This window comes from Vulpes vulpes, chromosome 5 (assembly GCF_048418805.1).
Source record: "Vulpes vulpes isolate BD-2025 chromosome 5, VulVul3, whole genome shotgun sequence".
NCBI lineage: Eukaryota > Metazoa > Chordata > Mammalia > Carnivora > Canidae > Vulpes > Vulpes vulpes.
The window spans coordinates 123,898,767-123,918,903 of record NC_132784.1 but is presented as its reverse complement, the minus strand read 5'-3'; the positions used below and the strand labels follow the sequence as shown (position 1 = coordinate 123,918,903).

General features: G+C 44.4%; 1 protein-coding gene across 1 annotated transcript in view; it reads left to right on the top strand.

Annotated features, from left to right (window-relative positions):
- The first annotated feature begins 3,068 nt into the window (after positions 1–3,068).
- The window catches only part of SLC26A5 (solute carrier family 26 member 5), a 55,811-nt gene continuing 38,742 nt past the window's right edge, over positions 3,069–20,137 (top strand). Inside the window, exons 1-2 of the mRNA XM_072759909.1 lie at positions 3,069–3,163; positions 6,524–6,646. The gene's annotated coding sequence lies outside the window, so the exon portion shown is untranslated. The remainder of the gene's footprint in view (positions 3,164–6,523; positions 6,647–20,137) is intronic.

Below are 20,137 nucleotides of genomic sequence, written 5' to 3'. Positions count from 1 at the left end.
AAGTCCTGCATGGGACTCAATCAGCGGAGTCCTGCTTCTCCATCTCCCTCTGCCGCTCTCCTTGCTTGTGCTCTCTCTACCAAATAAATAAAATCTCTAAAAAAAAGGTTTTTTAAAACTGCTGATAAAGGACAGCCTGGTTGGCTCAACAGTTTAGTGCTGCCTTCAGCCCAGGGCATGACCCTGGAGACCTGGGATTGAGTCCCACATCAGGCTCCCTGCATGAAGCCTGCTTCTCCCTCTGCCTGTCTCTGCCTCTCCTTCTCTCTGTGTCTCTCATGAAAAATTTAAAAAAAAAAATCTTTATTAAAAAAAGAAACTGCTGATAAAGAGAAAAACCTTGATCATTGTCCCAGTCCCAATTTTTTTTCCTTCATGAGAGACACACAGAGAGAGGCAGAGGGAGAAGCTGGCTCCCGATGCAGGACTCGATCCCAGGACCCCAGGATCACATACTGAGCCAAAGGCAGATGCTCAACCGCCAAGGCCCCCAGGCGCCCCTCTCCCGTTCCCAATCTAAGACAAATTCTCCCCTATTGCTCTGAGTTCAATCCCATCCTGCCTTCTCAGAAAACTTACTGGCAGGAACTGGGAAGAGTCTGAGACTTTACCCTGTTTGCAAGCCCCCGTCCGGGGCAGCTTCCCACTGTTGCACGGATACTGAGAGAAGACATAAGACCCCCAGGGAGGCCGTAATCTCTCCAGCTCTTCTAGGATCTGGTCGCAGTCTTGGCCTCTCCTTCTAGGTTTCCTCTTACTGTTCTGGGTTATCCTGGTCTCCTTGACAGACTAGGCCTCTTCCACTTGGATTATTACAGTAACCAGCACCCGACTGTCCTCTGCGTCCGTTTTGGTCCCTTGCAACCCATTCTTCAAGCAGTGACTGGATTGATCCTTTTTCAGCGTGCACCTCTGATCATGACCCCTCCTGCTCCAATTCTTCAAATGGTTCCCCAAACCTAAACTCAGCATCTGACCCAGCAGGGCTCACAAGTCTGGCCCTGCCTTCCCCTCCAGCTTTGCCTCCTGCTCCCCCACTCTGCGAGCTCCACCCACAGTGGCCAGCTCCACGGCCCTCTGCACCCCCACCCCTGCTCCTCCCCCCTGGAGCTGCTCTGCTCACACCTACAGGGCCCCGGCACCTCCCAGCTCCTCCCCGTGTCACCTCTGCCTGTTTCGGGGGACAATCCGCACCATCCAGATCTGGATTGGATTCTGTATTGACCTGTGGTCCCGCGTCTGGCTTTGCTCTGCTCGCCTTGAGAGCTTCCTAGTTTGCAGTTACACTTTTCTTAATGTGATTGAGCAAAGTGTCTCCTCTCCTGCTAGGCTGTAAACTCTAGGAGAGAGCAAAGTGCCCCTTGCTCCCAGGGTCGGCCACATAGTGTCTAAGACAAGCGTTGTGACAGCAGGTAACCCGGTGCTATTTCCCAAAGCACAGCGGGGGCGCTGGGAGGCTCAGGGGGGTGAATGTCCTACCCTTCATTCTGGCTCAGGTCATGGCCTCAGGATGGTGAGATGGAGCCCCCGCCAGGGCTGGGTGCTCACCTGGGAGTCCGCTTGAGCTTCTGTCTCTCCGACTCCCTCTGCCCCTGCCCCTCCCCACGCTTGTGCTCTTTTCAAATTCAAAAAATTTTAAATACATCAGCACCTAAATAAAGAAATAAATGAATGAATGAATGAATAAATAAATAAATAAATAAATAAATAAATAAATAAATAAATAAATAAATAATCAGCTCGACCTAGGGCTTATGTCAGCCCCCGTTCCAGGCCCACTGAATCAGAATCCGGGTTGGTTCTTTTTTTAAGATTTTATTTACTTATTCATGAGAGACAGAGAGAGAGAGAGGCAGAGACCCAGGCGGAGGGAGAAGCAGGCTCCACGCAGGGAGCCCGGTGCGGGACTCGACCCCGGGGCTCCAGGATCACGCCCTGGACCCGAGGCAGGCGCTCAACCGCTGAGCCACCCAGGGATCCCAGAATCTGCTTTTTTAACAAGTTCCCCAGGTGCCTGGAATCTGCCTCATAGCTTAAGTCCTGGGCTCCCAGACACGCAGGTGACAAGAGGACCTGCTACGGTGGCCAAGGCCAAGTGTCAAATGTGTAAGGAACACCAGCAGCCCCGGCGCAGGAACGCAGTGCCCCTGCGGACGCCCCCCTGTGAGGACAGGGGCCCGCGGTCGGTCCTCGGCCCGGGATTCGGGTCTCCGTGAAGACGGGGCCCCCGCGCGGCGCGGGGCGCAGAGGAGGGTCGGCCCCGGGGAGGGGGGGGGGGACGCCGCGGGAGCAGCCGGGCCTTGTCCCCACCCAGAGGCCGGAGCACGCTCCCGGGGGCGGGGCGGGGCGGGGGCGGGCGCCCGGGCCGCGCCGTCTAGGACGCAGCGCTCCGCCGCCGGCTCCGGCCCGAGACACGAGTCCGGTTCGCCGCCGCCGCCCCCGGTGTCCGCCTTTCTCCCGAGGGAAGGCGCGCCTGCTTTGCTTCTTTTTCACTTATTTTCTTTTAAAGATGTTTTGTACATTCTAACTCGAATGGCTCAAGAACGGATCTGTGCCTTCCTGCGGGAGGAAGCGTCCAGGGAAGGCGGCCACGGAGCCTTGGGGAGGGAGCCGGTCCCGCTGCGCCTCCGCGGCCCCCGGCCGAGAGTCCGCAGGGTCGCCGCGCGGGGACCACGCTGCCCGGTCGGTACGACTAAGCGGCGTCTCGCCGACCCCGGGCCGCCCGGTGCTGCACGAGGCCCCGCGGGGGCGCGGCCAGCGGGAGGCGGAGGCGGGGCGGAGGCGGGGCGGAGGCGGGGCGGCCGCTCCGGACAGCGGGAGCCCACAGCCCGGCTTCCAGCGCCAGGCACGCCCCGCCCCGAAGTTCCAGCGGTCGGCGGGGAGCCGTCGGGCTCGCGCGGTCCCCGGGGGGCGGAGGGGGCGGGGCCCTGGGCAGAGGGGGCGGGGCCCCGGGCAGAGGGGGCGGGGCCCCGGGCAGAGGGGGCGGGGTCCCGGGCAGAGGGGGCGGGGCCCCGGGCAGAGGGGGCGGGGTCCCGGGCTGCGGGCGGCGCGCGGGGCGTTCTGGCCGCACAGCAGGTCGGCGCCTCCTCCGAGAGCCGCGCGCCGAGGCTGAGGCGCGGGTCGAGGCGGCTGGGCCCTGGGCTCCCCCGGGCAGCGCCGGCCGGTGAGTGCGCGCGAGGGGCGCGGCGTCCGAGCGCGGGGGCGCGGGCCGGGAGGAGGGGCGGCGGGGCCCGGCCGCGGGGCGCGCCGTCTGTCCGCGGCCCTCAGTCTCCCTAAAGCTGAAGAGGCGACCGAGTGGCCGCCGCCCCGGCGCTGTGTGCGCCCGAGCGGGTACAGTCCGCGGGCTTTCCTCGGAGACGCCCCCGACCGCCCCCCAGCCCCCCGCGCCCCCTTACACGCCGGGAAGGAGCGGCGCTGGGAGTCGCGGGCGCGCAGGGGGGAGCGGGCGGGGGGAGGGCCGCCGGGGCGGGGCGGGGCGGGTTGTGGCTTCGGGGTCTGGCGCTGGTCCCCCGTGGATGGGAGCGCTCGTGGCAAAAGTGGTAGTTGGGGCTGCAGAGCACCGAGGTTCAGCTGTTTCCCTCTGAGAACCGGGAGGCCTGTGCCTCAGCCAGAAGCGCGCCGAGTGTGTAGGGACCCCGGGGCCTCCGCGGCTCAGCGCCGCCGTCGGCCCAGGGCGGGATGGGGGGGGGGCTGGGATCCAGCCCCGGGATCGAGCCCCGCGTCGGGCTCCCTGCAGAGAGCCTGCTCCTCCCTCTGCCTCTCTCTCCCTGTGTCTCTCATGAATAAATAAATGAAGTCTTTTTTAAAAAGTGCACATAATAGGGCAGCCCTGGTGGCCCAGCGGTTAAGCGCCTGCCTTCGGCCCGGGGCATGATCCTGGAGACCTGGGATCGAGCCCCACGTCGGGCTCCCTGCAGGAAGCCTGCTCCTCCCTCTGCTTGTGTCTCTGCCTCTCTCTCTCCCTCTCTCTCGAATAAGTAAATAAAATTTTTAAAAATGCACATAATATCCAGAATTTAAGTTAAGCTTGGAAATAGAGGGCAAGCTGAAGTATGCCCCAGGAAGCAGAGGCCTATTTGAAATGAAACTTGGAATCGTTTTTTGCCGGGCAGTCCGTCTAATGACTGTAGCATTTCTTTGTTCAGAAGACTCAGGTGGGAGGCCAGAGGCCCGGGAGAGAAAGTCAGACTAATTTGCATTAGAAAAAAGCTCCGAGTGAAGACCGCCTAGGTAAGGTTGCTCTGCCTGCTATCTTAAGTGCACTGCTGGAAAGCCTTCTGGCCTGTTAGGGAACACCTCAAGGCCCAATCCTGTGACGTAGCATTTCTTTTTTTTTTTTCTCTCTTTAACTACTCTGAAACTATACAGAGTTACAAGTTGCTCATTAATTTATGAGCGATACCAAAGAATTGCCTCAATCCAGCAAGTATTCGAGCACCTTCCCTGTATGGGACACTTTGCTAAACGCTGCAGAAGAATGGAAGATAGAAGAATTTTCCAATTAAAACCACAGCAACAACAGTGGACTCACCTGTCAGGTGTAGACGCAGGTTTGGGCTGCGTCTTCAATTTAAATCAAAACCAGTTGAGGGACACCTGGGTGGGCCAGCGCTTGAGCGTCTGCCTTCCGCCCAGGGCGTGACCCTAGAGTCCCTGTCCCACATGGGACTCCCTGCAGGGAACCTGCTTCTCTCTCTGTCTCTGCCTCTCTGTGTGTCTCTCATGAATATATAAATAAAATCTTTTTTAAAAATTGAGTTTTCCAGGCCTAATATGTTTTCTCCTGGGAATCTTGTGGTTTCAGGCCACACATCTAGGTCCTTAATTTTGAGTTTATTGTGTGTGGTGTGAGACAGTGGTCCAGTTTCATTCTTCTGCATGTAGCTGCTCAGTTTTCCCAGCATCATTTATTGAAGAGACTGTCTTTTCCCCCATTATATATTCTTGCCTCCTTTGTTGTAGATTAACTGATCACGTATGTGCGGGTTTGTTTCCAGGCTCTCTACTCTGTTCTGTTGATCTGTGTGTCTGTTTTTCAGCCAATACCATATTGTTCTGATGTCTGCAGCTTTGTAGTGTAGCTTGAAATCTGGGGAAAACAAGTTGAGTTTTTATCTCATCCTAAATGCCATGTGTGTCCCCCTAATATCCTAATCATTTTGTAGTTTTTCTAGCATTTTATTCCAAATAAAAGATTTTCTAGGAGATATAACTAAATAAGAAGATATGTCCATCCATCTTCCCTAGTGTTTGCATTATCATCGAGTTAATAAAGTCAAAATCAACAAAGTTAGGAGATGATTTTCCTTTGGTTTCAAACTAGTACAACTGTGCACAAAAGAAGACAAAGTCAGCATGGATAAATGTAATCCTCTGGTGCTTCCCAAATTATATTTTATCTAAGTTCATCCTTTTGGAGGATAGATCCAATTTCATGACATCCTTCAGTTCTTTTGGAAGACACTTCCAGAAAATCTCCAATTTCAGAAACTCATTGTAGATACCAGCAGTCATCAACTACATCATCTTCTCTTTAGCTTCACCCTCATAAACAGTTGTATTAGAGAATGGGGTTGGGGGAGGAGACAGATTTTTTTTTTAATATTGTCAAAGCTAAGGATTTTATCCCTAGAAAATACATACACTATTCAAAATGTTGCATATCTGGGGTGCTTGGGTGACTCAGTGAAGCATCTGCCTTCGGCTCCGGTCCTGATCCCTGGGGTCCTGGGACTGAGCCCAGTGTTGGGCTTCTTGTTCAGCAGGGGTCTGCGTCTCCTTCTGCCCCTGCTCATGTGCTCTTTCCCTTGCTCACTCTGTCTCTCGAATAAATAAAATCTTTAAAAACACACACAAAATGCTGTATATTTTTCAGGGGAATAAGACCTCCCTTGACGGGGGCAGTGATTCAGTCAGAGGGAAATGGACATGAAGCAAAGATATGGGTAAATCCACAGAGTGGATACAACTTCATTTACTTTGGAATGGAATAAATACTTGGCCTTTTGAGTAAGTGCTCTGTAAATAGAAAGTAATACTTGTATTATTTGTAAAAGATGAAAGAGTTGCCCTGTTAATTTTTTAGTTGATCGATATCAGCCTCTATCTTGAACATCATGAATCTCATTTTTTAATTTTTTTCTTGTTCTACTCAAGAAAAGTGCTTCTGAGATTCTTCTCCTGGTACCAATGCTCTACTCTGAGCAGTTTCTCACATACTGACTTTTGTAACCATGAATTGCTTAGGATGGGAATGGTTGAATTCAGAATTTGAACTTGCCTTCTCTCACACACACACCAGTGTTCACCTTTGGGAAGGACATGTATATGTGTGTTTGTGTGTGTATTTTGTATTACATAACTATCATATTCCGTATAAACCACTGCGATAGCAGTAGTGTCTTGGGAGAGAGTTGGTTGGCATTAGGAATGAATGGACCACATTAAGAAACATTTTGGGCATCACTTCCTTCAAAGAACAAACGAGCAACCACTGGCTTACCTTCCCTTTCTTCTGTCCTAGGGCCAAGGAGCGAGCTCTCCGTTCTCCAGCTCTCAGCCCTACTAATCAAGGTTTCACTGAACTATACCAGATCTCTCATCTGGGGACCTGTCCCCTGCCCTTTGTGCTGCACATTGGATTTGGGTAGGTAGAGGGCCCCCTAGAACTAATAAAATGGGAAAGCGGGTCATGGGTAGTGATAGATCTTATGCAGAGGACAGGATTTCTTAACATTTCCAGAGTCCTGAATCGTACACCACTATTTGGAAGGAAAGGGTAAGAGAGAGATTGCCAGAAGCAGCACAGCTTACCCTCTCCTTTTAACTTAGATCAGGACCAGCCTAACTGATCCTTAGATATGAAGCAGCCTTGACTTACCTTATTCTTGAGTGACAGCTAGGTGGTTGGTCCCAACCTTACAATGCCATTGATAGATGTTAATTGGATGAGTAAATTGGTGGAGACCATGGTTTTAATGCAAGATGTACCTGTAACTAGGTGTCTGATCTTGGACAAGTAACAAGTCAGTTAAGTTCTTTAGAGATTAATTTTTTTTCTGTGTCATATGGGATCAGTAGTTGTCAACTACCAAGTATAATTCTATGCATTTGAATCACAGGAAAAGTTTATTTAAAAAAAAAAAAAAAGCAACTGGGTCAGAGATTCTGATTTAAATTGGACTAGGGCAGGCCCAGACATCTCTGTTTTTTAAAAGCCCCCCCCACCCCCCCACCCCACCCCCACCCCCGCAACCAGGAAACACTAATGCCTTGCCAAGATTGAGAATCACTGGGTTAAATACTCACAAGAACTGATTCTAAGATCATGTCACCTGAAGATAGAAAGCAGGCCCACAAAATCCCTGGTCTCCATAGCCTGGCCCAGGATTCCATACACTCAGTGGTAACCAAGCCTAAATATGCCTTCCTAAGAAGCAGTCTGCACCCGGCCGTTTGAGTTCATTCAGGGAAGGTGCTGTGCCTTCTCACTGCTTCAGTATTCCCACAGTGCTTTGCAAGTCCTTAGTGCCCAGTGCATTTGATGGATTGAACTCGGTGTAACTTTGCCCATCCAGGATGACTAGCTGTTCCTCAGTATCCCCAGAGACAATTGTCTCTCTCCTCTGGGTATCCATGCCAGTGTTCAATAGCCTGTTGAAATTTTTTCCCAGAGGTGATCTGTGACTGGTAGGGGTATGGGAGAAAAGTGTCAGCAAGGGATAAAGATGATGACCTTGATCGTTGCTGAAATGTGAGCTTCTGTGTCCAAACTAAGATAAAAAAGGTGATCCTCGCACCTTCTCAGGTAGTTGTAGACTATCCAGTTACCAGAACTGGGATAGGAAAAAAAAGAGCATATTGTTTACCTTAGTCATTCGTTGGGACCCAGTCTTGTTGCCATTATGTTGTTAATTCTGTAGATGTTAACACTTTGAAAATTATTCTCAGATTTAAAGATATAACTTATTAAATTGTAATCCATGAAATTCATTTCTGTTTATCCTACTCTTTTTTTCTCCTATTGCCCTTCACAATCCAAAACACCTAGAAGACGAAAAAAACAGTATGTATGTATGACTGTCAGATCAGTAAAAGAGAAACGGACATGAGTTGACAAAAGATGGAAAGGTATTAAGGAGGAGACGTAGAACAAGGGTAAGAGGGCCCATGGATTGCAAGGGAGCTGCCCTTGATTTCTTTCTCTTCTCTCTGCTGCTGGCCTTATAGCTGCTCCAGATTCATTCTCAGGCTTTCTAAAACGTAGGCAAATCATTGTATTTCACCTGCTATGTGTTGGAAAATATGGACTTGTGGCCCATGATTCTAGCATGTTCCCTGCCATCTTCCAATCATGGTGGTTGGTGGAGTGTCTCTATAGGTGAATTGGCAGCCTGAACACACTTGGTCTAATCCAGCACTGACCGATCCCAGGGCCTGAGTTAATTCTAAATGATGTCTTGGGTTGAGGAATATTTTTTTTTCTTAACCTAGGAAAGCTACTGACACCGGAGTTCTTTACCTTTGTGTTTTATTTTTTTTTTAAGATTTTATTTATTCATGATAGTCACACAGAGAGAGAGAGAAAGAGGCAGAGACATAGGCAGAGGGAGAAGCAGGCTCCATATAGGGAGCCTGACGTGGGATTCGATTCCGGGTCTCCAGAATCGCGCCCTGGGCCAAAGGCAGGTGCTAAGCCGCTGCACCACCCAGGGATCCACAAACACCTTTGTGTTTTAGAGGAACTGCCCTTACCTGGTATCCAAGACCTAATGCAGACCAACAGAACCAGCTAGCTCCCACCTCTCCATCTATCTTGAGCCGGATCCCTGCCATTAAAAAAAAGTCTTGTATTCTCATATGCTTATTGCTGATCATTATTCTCAAATATTTAGTAATATTAGGCACATGCTATTTTGTTATTTCATAATTTATTCTTTACCTTCTTCTTAAATTAAGGTAGAGTAAATGTAGGGCACCTGGTTGGCTCAGACAATGGAGCATGTGACTTGATCTGAAGGTTATGAGTTTGAGCCCCATGTTAGGTGTAGAGATTACTTAAAAATCTTTTTTATTTTTTATTTTTTAAAAATATTTTATTAATGAGAGACAGAGCAGCAGAGACACAGGCAGAGGGAGAAGCAGGCTCCAGCAGGGAGCCCAACGTGGGACTTGATCCTAGGTCTCCAGGATTAGGCCCTGGGCCAAAGGCGGCACCAAACCACTGAGCCACCTGGGCTGCCCTAAAAATCCTTTTTAAAAGAGACAGGAGTAAATGTACTATGAAAAGATGGGTTTTGTCCTTATAACTTTAACTTAAAACTTTAAGTAAAAAAATTATTACTAAACTCAAATGCTCAGTTGTGTGCTTAAGCATTTTTTTCCTCCCACAAACTTAATTTTTGAAGTTAATAAGTATTTTTAGGGTTGGTCTGGTCCCTAGGATTCTTACTGGTTTGATTTTTAAATCTTTACTCCCTCAAAACAATTAAATGTTGCAAGATAATTAGAAAAGAATATCCAGTGGAAATGTTGCAAGACAATTAGAAAAGATAAAATTTTCTTAACTGGTGCCTGTCTGAACACTTAACAACAGCCTCCAAAGCTAGCAGGGGTTTTCATTTCTTTCTTCCCTCCCTCCTTGATTTCACCCATTCATTCAATAAATGTCCCATGAATTCCTATTATGTACCTGTCCTTACATAGCTTTCATTCTCAAAGACAGACAATGAAGTGACATACAGCGTGGGTGAGAGGGTGATGCATGCTCTGTATGAAAATAAAGCCAAGAAAAAAAAAAAAAAGAAAAGAAAAGAAAGCCAGGAGAAGGCAGTGGAGGAGCTGGCTGGGCAGTTTTTAAAATCAGGTAGTTAGGGAAAGCTCCATCGGTGAAAATGATGGTGCGCCCAGCCCTGAAGGTGGTGAAGGAGAAGGTTCTGAGCAGCTCTGGGACAGGAGCCTGAGGCAGGGCGTGCCTGGCACACAGCATGGCAGGGAGGGAGGTGGCTAGAGCAGAGTGACAAGGTGGGAAGGGGAAGGACAGGCCATCTGCGAGAGTGGGGAGTGTGGGGCAGGAGCTTGGGAGAGGCTAAAGTCATCTTTAGGGGTCTTTTGAGGCCTTTTCAGGTGGGATGCTTATGAAGTGATGGGAAGATGAGGCTTCTTACTGTTTTGTCAACATCCTGGCAGCTTTGCAATCTGTTTCTTCTTTCTTACGCCCGCCCTCAGGGTGGTCTCCAGCTTTCTTTTCCTCACCAATCAGCCTCTACCCATTCCTTCCCTTGGGATTCCTTTCTTCCCAAGGTGGCTATGGAGTAGGATTGAGTCTCCCATTCCTTCCCCCTTGCTTGCTTGCTACCCTGCAGATGAGGCTCTCCCTTCCTTTTTATTTTTAAGATTGATTTATTGATTTATTGATTGGATAGGGGTGGGAGCACAAGCAGGAGGAGGAGCAGAGGGAGAGGAAAAAACAGGTGCCCCTGCTGAGCAGGCAGCCCCAGACCAGGCTTGATCCCTAGATCCTGGGATCATAACCTGAGCCGAAGGCAGATGCCCGACTGAGCCACCCAGACGCCCTGTCTCCCTTCCTTTGTAAAGAACGCACTATTAGTTGCTAAAGAATAAAAAGAGTAGGGTAGAGTATCAAAGCCAACAATCATGAGCAAAATTAAGAAGTTTGTGTAAAATATATCTTGCTTTATACGGTAGGCCAGGCAGAAAGGGGCTGCATTGCTGGTAGGCTGAATTTAGCCTGTGTGTTTTGTTGGGTCTGCACATTGTTTTATAAATTCCTGTGTTGGCTTCTGACATTTAAAAGTTGATAAAGTTTTATTAAAGCGTAGTTTCAAGTTCTCTTTAAAAATTGGGTGTTCTATTAAATAAAGTGTTAGAATGGGGCACTTGGGTGGCACAGCTAGGTAAGCATCTGATTCCTGGTTTCCACTCAGGTCACGATCTCAGGGTCCTGAGATCAAGCCCCACTTTGGACTTTACAGTCAGCACAGAGCCTGCTTAAGTTTCTCTCCCACTCCCCCTCACCCAGTTTGCATGCGTGCATGCTCGCTCGCTATCAAATAAATAAATCTTTATATAAAGTTGTAGAATAGGCAAATTTAATCTTTGATGATTTTAGGAATGTACTAGGGATTGACTAGGTAGGAGCATGAGGAAAATTTCTGGGTGACAGAAAGGTTCTATTCATAATAGTCTGAAATGCATGGTGGTACTCATTAAACAATACACTGACTTGTGCAGTTTGCTCTATGTAAACTGAACCTAAATATAAAGAAAATGTTTAAATGGAAGCCAGTATGCAGCAGGGGCTGGGTTGGCATGCACTCTCTAGATTGGCACAGACTCACTTGGTTCACCTCAGTCATTGTCGTTACTTACCTGGCCCCTCCTGTGTGATTCCCACAGCAGACTCTCAGTGGTTTTGGTTTCAGCTATCAGGGGTGAGCGAATCTGTAGGGGGCCTGGTATGTGTAATTGGCAGCAGAAAAAATAGTACCTGCCTCCAGGGTTATAAGTGAAGTATGAAAACAGACCTGATAGCTTAGATTGGTCAACCAGCATATATATCCACATCCATCTCTCAGTGCTATTCTCAAACTTAGGGTTCTGAGAGGCCTCTGGACATGACTCTCACCCTTCCACCAAGGGTCTCCTGTGTTTGCAGACAACTCCCCTGAGAGGATACAGAAAAGTCCCTTTTACTCCTATCAGCACTTACAACTTGCTTTTGTTACATTTGTCGCAAAAATAATAGTGTGTACTATGGGAATCCTAGAAAGTAAAATAAAAATAAAGTTACCCACTATTCCACCACACAAACGTAACCTCTGTTTACAATTTGGTAGTAAATGCTCTCAAATCCTTCTCATACTTCTATGCATTTTATATTAAAAATACATTTGATTGATAAACTTAGCACACACCTCAATTTTCAAAATGAAAAAAAGTAAGTGAAGGATCAAGCACAAGCATTTGCCTCCTCTTTATCCTGTAACTCTTTTTAAAAGGCTATAAATTATGCAAAAAATAGAACTCTGAAGAGAATGAGATAGACAAACGGTTGGAGGAAAGTAACCATGAAACAGAACTAAAGATTAGTGCAAGAAGGACCACGGTGGGAATGAGCGTGATCTTCTAGAAAGAAGCTCTGGGCATGGAGTCAGCAAGGACAGAGCAGAGATGAGCAGAGGCATTAAAGCAGAGAGATTAATGGAAATTCTTGTGCATTAAATAAAATGAAACAGTGCTTCTAATATGAGTTTGGTATTATAGATAAATCCTTTTTCTTCCTAGCTCTTGGAAAGAGGGTGAGCCCTAGTCTACAGGGCTAGTCTACAGGCCAGTTCTTGCCTAAAAAACCCTAAAGTCAAACAAGCACTCAGCAGAGCCAACTCTGGTGCAATAGCCTCCTGATCACCATTTCATTCAGGGAAGGGTTCTATGCTGGAAACACTTGATACGTGATAATGGAGGAAAACCAGAAAAGTCAATGAAGTCTTTGATTTGTAAATATAAATATGTAACTACGAATAACCTGACATATGATGGAGTATTTAAAAAGATAGTTACTAATGCCAGAAGGGAAATCATTCAGGGAAGTCATTCAAAATAGTTTTTTAAAAATCTGAGTAACCTCAGAGTGATTAAGAAGATACTTCCATGCACAAAGACAGAATTCTTTTAGAAGGAAAATAAAAGAACAGACCAAAAAAAAATCTTTTTTTTTTAAAAAAAGATTGCTATGATAAAAATAATTAGGAGGACTAAAAGATAAAGTTTAAGGAATCTAGTATATAACACAGTAATATTAACTATACCAGAATTAAAAAAAAAAAAAGTTTAAGAAATCTCCTGAAAGGTACGACTAAATGTCAAAGAGACAGAGAATATATATGCTAGAAAAGATAAAAAAAAATATATATATATATGAGGAGCAGACCAGTAAGTCCAATATCAACCTATTGGAGCTCTAGAAAGAAAAAAATTTTTAAAGATGGAGAGAAAGAGATTGACAAAGAAATACTAGGGGAAAAAAATCCGTGTACTTGAGAAGTATGACAAAAAGGATCTATCAAGTGATTGGGGAAAAAAACATCCATACAAACATACAATTGTTATAAATTTCAGAGTCCAAGAATACAGAGAGGCTCCTAAAATTAGTATCTAAAAGGGAATATAAAGTCACTTAAGATTGACATAAAATTTCTCATAAATGAACTGGATACTAAAATGTAATAAAGCCATGCCTTTGAAATTATGATGGAAGGGGCGCCTGGGTCGCTCACTGCATTAAGCGTCAGACTCTTGATTTCAGCTCAGGTCATGATCTCAGGGTTGTGAGATCAAGCCCCATATTGGGCTCTGTGCTGAGCATGAAGCCAGCTTAAGATTCTCTCTCACTCGGGATCCCTGGGTGGCGCAGCGGTTTAGCGCCTGCCTTTGGCCCAGGGCGCGATCTTGGAGACCCGGGATCGAATCCCACGTCGGGCTCCCGGTGCATGGAGCCTGCTTCTCCCTCTGCCTGTGTCTCTGCCTCTCTCTCTCTCTCTCTCACTGTGTGCCTATCATAAATAAATAAAAATTAAAAAAAACAAAACAAAGATTCTCTCTCACTCTGCTCCTACCCTTGGTCACACACACTCTCTCTCTCAAAAATAAAAATATGAGGAAAAATTATTTTGAACTTAAAATTCTATTACCAGTGAAATTATCCATGAAATGAAGACATTTCAGACATTCAAAGGTTCTAACCCTTTACTTAGATGTATACTTCCTGAATCAATTACCTAAGGATGTGCTCCAGCAAAATGAGAGTTAAAACTGTAACTCCCCAAGGGCAATTAAAATAAATCCTGGACTGAAATATGCGAACCAGACTTAGATAGAAATTAATACAAATTAGGTCAAATAATCAGTGAGCTCCAAGAAGAATGACTTGACTTCCATTCAATAGATAGAACCAGTGATGGGGAGTTTGCACACAATTATAATAATGGAACTTCTGGCAACATGAAGGATTAAGCTGAGTTTTATGGACCTCCCCTCGGTACAGACTCACAAAAACAAAGGCTAAAACACAATTAAATGTTTAAATATATAGTGAATTTTAAATAAAGACTACCAGAAGAATGCAGAAAAAATGTTTTTAAAGAGCAGTAAGTGCAATCTCATGCTCAGCACAACCCATAGGCATCTCTCTGTGGGATCTGGATCCTAGGGTGTAGGGATGGGGTCACACATTCAGACCTGGAAAGAAGACATGGCCTCAGGCCTAAAGAGATGAGGAACCACCCCTCCTCCCATTTAATATGAGCTCATTATTTTAAAAACCTGCCAACAACCATAAGGGAGTATCAACAAAGAAAACAAATAGAAGAGTTAGATTCTCAAGAATAGAAGATAATGGAAATATATGGACAAAATCTTAAGTGTGTTAAAAACTGTTAAAGAGATGAATATAAGACTAAAGGGAAAATAGTACACTATGAAAAAAAGTGACTGAAAAAAAGACCAGCATATTTCAAAAAGAAGATATAGAAATAAAAATACAAACACTAATTTTTTTAAATTAATATTCTAGCTAAATAACATATTGGAGCCAAAGGTAGATTAGTGAATTGGAAGCCAAATCTGAGAAAGTTATCTGGAATCAGCTCGTTGAGGTAAAAAGATGAGAAATGTCAGAGGTTAAAAAAACGCAATGATACAAGAAGTTCCAATCAATGTCTAATAGAAATTCTAGAAGGGGGTAAGAGACTGAATTCGCCTGTATTTGTTCCATAAGTAAACAAAATGAAATAGTAATAAAACCTAGCAAAGGGGATCCCTGGGTGGCTCAGCGGTTTAGTGCCTGCCTTCGGCCCAGGGTGTGGTCCTGGAGTCCCAGGATCGAGTCCCACATCAGGCTCCCTGCATGGAGCCTGCTTCTCTCTCTGCCTGTGTCTCTGTCTCTCATAAATAAATAAAATCTTAAAAAAAAAAAAAAAACCTAGCAAAAATAATGGGAAGTAAGGAGACTTAAATATTCATTTATAATGATAAGCATTCGTAGATAATGCCTAAACTCCATGATTTAAGAAATAGCCATTCATTCTATTACTCAGAATAGTAATTCTCAATCTTTTTTTTTTTTAGTATTTTTGAATTTTTTAATTTAAACTCAATTTAGTTAACATATAGTATATTATTAGTTTCAGGGGTAGAATTTAGTGATTCATCAGTTGCATATTGCACCCAGTGCTCATTACATCAAGTGCCCTCCTTAATGCCCGTCTCCTCCTTCTCTTCCCCTCCAATAACTCTTTTTGTTTCCTAGAGTTAAGAGTCTCTTATAGTTTGCCTCCCTTTCTGTTTTTACTTCCCTTCCCCTATGTTCATCTATATTGTTTAAGTTCCACATATAAGTGAAATCATATGGTATTTGTCTTTCTCTGACAGACGTATTTTGCTTAGCATAATACCCTCTGGTTCCATCCACATCATTACAAATGGCAAGATTTCATCCTTTCTGATGGTTAATATTCCATTGTGTGTGTGTGTAATATATGTAATATATATATATTACATATATTACATATATACACACATATTACACACACACACACACACACATATATACACATATATTACATACACACACCACATCTTTATCCATTCATCTGTCAGTGGACATCTGGGCTCTTTCCATAGTTTGGCTATTGTGGACATTGCTGCTGTGAACTTTAGGGAGCAGGTGCCTCTTTGGATCACTATGTTTGATTCCTTTGGATAAATACCAATAGTGCAAATGCTGGGTCATAGGATATCTCTAACTTTTTGAGGAAGTAGTTCCCAAACTTAGATTTGGAAATGTGTCAAAGTGACTGAAGGTGCTCCTAGCATTTAGTGTCAGGGACAAAAGCGCTAAATATGCAGAGCAGTTCCACACAAGTCCCCCCAGAATACCAACAGCACTCTTTTTGAGAAATACTGACGTAGAGTTCAAAATAAACCCACCAGAGGAACCAAAAACAATAATTTTAAGAAAATAGTTCTAAGAAGTTGGGCTAGACTTGGGGAGAAGAGGGGTGGAAAACTGTTGCTTTTCATGACTAGCCCTCCCATAATACTTGCAGCTTTATCATGTCTGTAGTGTTTTGACTAAAGTTACCATTTCAGAAAAAGAAATGACTGGTAAACCAGTAGATTCTTCTTCCATTTTTACATAAAGTTCAGAACTTTTTCTTATTAAAATATCTGTCACTCAAACCTAAGCATCAATTTCAGTTGCTGAGCTTTTTACCCCAAAGATGATTCTGGAAGCATATCTTGTGAGTATTAATGATCTTTCAGGTGTTCCAGTTGAAAAATAAATCTTAGAATTTATCAACTTACGGAGTCATAGCAAATTAGTGCTGGAGGGGGGCTTCATTTTTTTAATGAAATTAAATAATTTTTCCATGGCAGAGTGGTTTTGATAGTAGTTCTTTTTTTTTTTTTAAGACTTTATTTATTCATGAGAGGTACACAGAGGCAGAGACACAGGCAGAGGGAGAAGCAGCTCCTAATAAGCAGCTTCTTATAAGGAGCCCGATGTGGGACTCGATCTCAGAACCGGGATCATGCCCTGAGCCAAAGGCAGACACTCAACTGCTGAGCCACCCGGGCGTCCTGATCAGTAAGTAGTTCTACTTAGAAAAAAGCAGAATGTGAATAGAGTCAAATAACTAGAGCATATGGACTCATTTGGAGCCTAGAGCTGGCCCCTTATCGTCCTATAACACCTGGCTCTGATCAACCTCTCCAGTTTCATTTTCTGTAACCACTTAAAACACAATTTCTCTACAGTGCTTTTGGTATTCTATGAACATTTTGTATTAATTTTTACGTCTCACTTCTCTATGCAGAATCACATGCCCTGTCTTCTGCCTTCTACCCAAAATTCAAATCCAGTATCCTCTCTGAAGCCTTCCTTGACCTCTGCTCTCACTTGTAATGTGCTTAAAACCACCGTACCTCATTACCTCAAATCACAAGTGAGAATACATGCCTCTAATTAGTATAATTTAGATAAAATTAGATAAACATTCTGGCATGACCAGTCTGACACACAGTTAATGAGGCAGCCTTACATACATATAGGGTTTCTGAAATCAAAACACCTGAATCCCATCCCTGTTCCACCAGAACCACAAATATATCATCTGAAAAATGTGGATAATTCTTTCCTCTCATGGATGCTGTGGTTCTGTAATCACAGTCTCGGTAAATGTTAGCTGCTATAATTATGTTTAACTATTGTGCATAAAGAAGCAGCTCACATAAATGTCTACCATTCATATTATTTTAAGTCCACTTGTAAGTTTTTATGTACTCGCTTTGTAATTACCCAATACTTGAAATGAGTATTAACATTTTGTTTACAGGTGAATTTTTTTTTTTTTTTTTTTTTACTATCGCATGTGAACTCACACAGACCATAGCCAGAATTCTACTTGTAATACGAAAAATTGGGGGTTGCCTGGCTGTCTCAATGTGTAGATCATGTGATTCTTGATCTCAGGGTTGTGGTTTCAAGCCCCACATTGGGTGTAGAGCTTACTTAAAGTAGCCAAAGTGTCCAATAATAAGGGCGGTGGTTAACTAAGGCATAGATGTTTATATTAGAAAATATTATGCAACCATTAAAAATTATGCTTCTGAAGCTGCTTATTAACATGGCAAAATGTTTATGATATCACATTAAGTGAAAAAATTTTAATGCAGGGGCACCTGGGTGGTTCAGTCAGTTGGGCATTGACTCTTGATTTCAACTCAGGTCATGGTATCAGGATCATGATATAGAGCCCTGTGTCTGGCTCCATGCTTAGCATGGAATCTATTTCAGATTGACCCCCTCTCCCTCTTTCTCAAGTAAATAAAGAAAATCTTTAAAAAAATTTTTTTTACTGCAAAACTATTAAGATAATATCCAGCCATGTAAATATATATGTACAAATATATGTATTCGGATTCAATATGTATTATTTATGCATGAGAAAAAATGGAAAATTTCCAAATTTCCGCAGTGCTCATTTATTTTATAATGAGGGGGAAAAAACCCATAATTTATATATCAAATGCCCTCAGTCTCATTTCCTAAATGATATTTCCTTGCTGACAATCTCTTACTCCCATCCCCAGAACTTTATTTATTCCCCTATATGCTCTATCATTTCATATGCTTCTACCCACCTGTAAGAAATCCTTAAAAGAAAAAAAAATCCTTAAAAGAAAAAAATATCCTTAAAAGGGGACACCTGGGTGGCTCAGCAGTTGAGCGTCTGCCTTCAGCTCAGGGTCTGATCCCGGGGTCCTGGGATCGAGTCTCACATCGGGCTCCCTGCATGGAGCCTGCTTCTCCCTCTGCCTCTCTCTCTCTCTCTCTCTCTCTCTCATGAATAAATAAAATCTTCAAAAAAATCCTTAAAAGGATGTAGAATGCTGTAAAAACATTAGACGACAAGGTTCCTGAGGGCATGTAAACTATGGCTTATTGATCTCTACACAAACTTGGATGTGACAGCCAAACTGGAGGTGGAGAATCATATTGAATGAATGAATGGAGACCCAAGGCATTGAGAAATGGAGCAGGTGAAAGGAAATAAAGGTGAGATTGATTTAAAAGGTAATCATAGGTGTCTCTTGAGTCCCTTTATTCTAAGTGCTTTATAATTCTTATGTTAATCCCCAATGCAGCACTGTTGGGACTGGCTAGACAAATTATGAGCATCCACATAATGGCATGCTATGCAGCTGTTAAAAAAAAAAAAAAAAAAAAAAAAACAGAACAATGAGGGAGGTGCCTGGGTAGTTCAGTCGGTTGGGTATTGACTCTTGGTTTCAGTTTGGGTCATGATTTCAGGGTCATGAGATCCAGCTCCATGCTTAGCGAGGAGTCTGCTTGAAATTCTCTCTCCCTCTTCCCCTCCACCACATGCACTCTTGCACTCTCCCCACTCTCTCAAATGAATAAACAAATCTGTAAAAAATGAGGACTCTTATTGTGATACGGAAGTGAGATTGCACTTTAATTCTTTTTATATGTGAATTTTTGAGCTATGTGAATAAAGTAGTAATTCAGAAAGATAATTAAATAAAAACAGAAGAAAATCATTTTTCCCATTTATGTATAAGCAACCTGAGATTGAAGGAAATTAGGTACCCTGCCTACAGTAGTAATAATAATAGTCACTTATTGAGCACCTACTGTGTGACAGGCCCCTTGATAAGTACTTTAGAAACATTCTCTAATTCCTCATGGATCTATATTGAGATTTTTTTTTTTTTTCAGTGTTACAGCTGAAGAATCTAAAGGAAACACAGAATTTATTTTCCCATCCAGGACACTTTGGAAAGTAATAATTACTTTGGGACAGCAAGCATAGGCCAGGGCTTACAGTCACTCTACTTAGAGAAGTCAAATAATGTGCCATATGTCCTGTCCTAATGGCAGAATCAGAACTGTGGTCTGTGTGACTCCACAGCCTATGTGCCCAACTGCCATTTACAGGTGAGCAAATGAGGGACAGAAAACTTACGTACTTCGCAAAAAACATAAAGCTGTTAAGCTCCAGTTCCATCATCTAAACATAGTACTTCTGAACCCAACGCCTACATTATGATGCTGCATCTCTGGATAGAAATCTTTTTTTTTTTTTTTTTAGATTTTATTTATTTATTCATGAGACACACAGAGAGGCAGAGACACAGGCAGAGGAAGAAGCAGGGAGCCTGATGCGAAACTTGATCCACAGACTCTGGGATCACGAACAAGCCAAAGGCTGACACTCAACTGTTGAGCCACCCAGGTGTCCCAAAGCAGAGGAATTTAATAAAAGGATGATAAATAGAAGAAGGAAACGTTGGGTAGAACCCAAGCTAGATACTCTGGCACCTTTAGCCCCTACCATGCAAATACCAAATGTCTGGGAGCCTGCTGCATGCTGGAGTGTGTGTGCTATGTCACAGAGACAGTGGGCCTGGCCTCACAGAGCCTACTGCCCACATTCAGGAGCAGCTCACATAGATTTTAGGGGCTTTGGCTCTTTGTACATATTGGCCACCGCAGTTAAGCAATGATTGTTAATATGAAAATATATGAAGA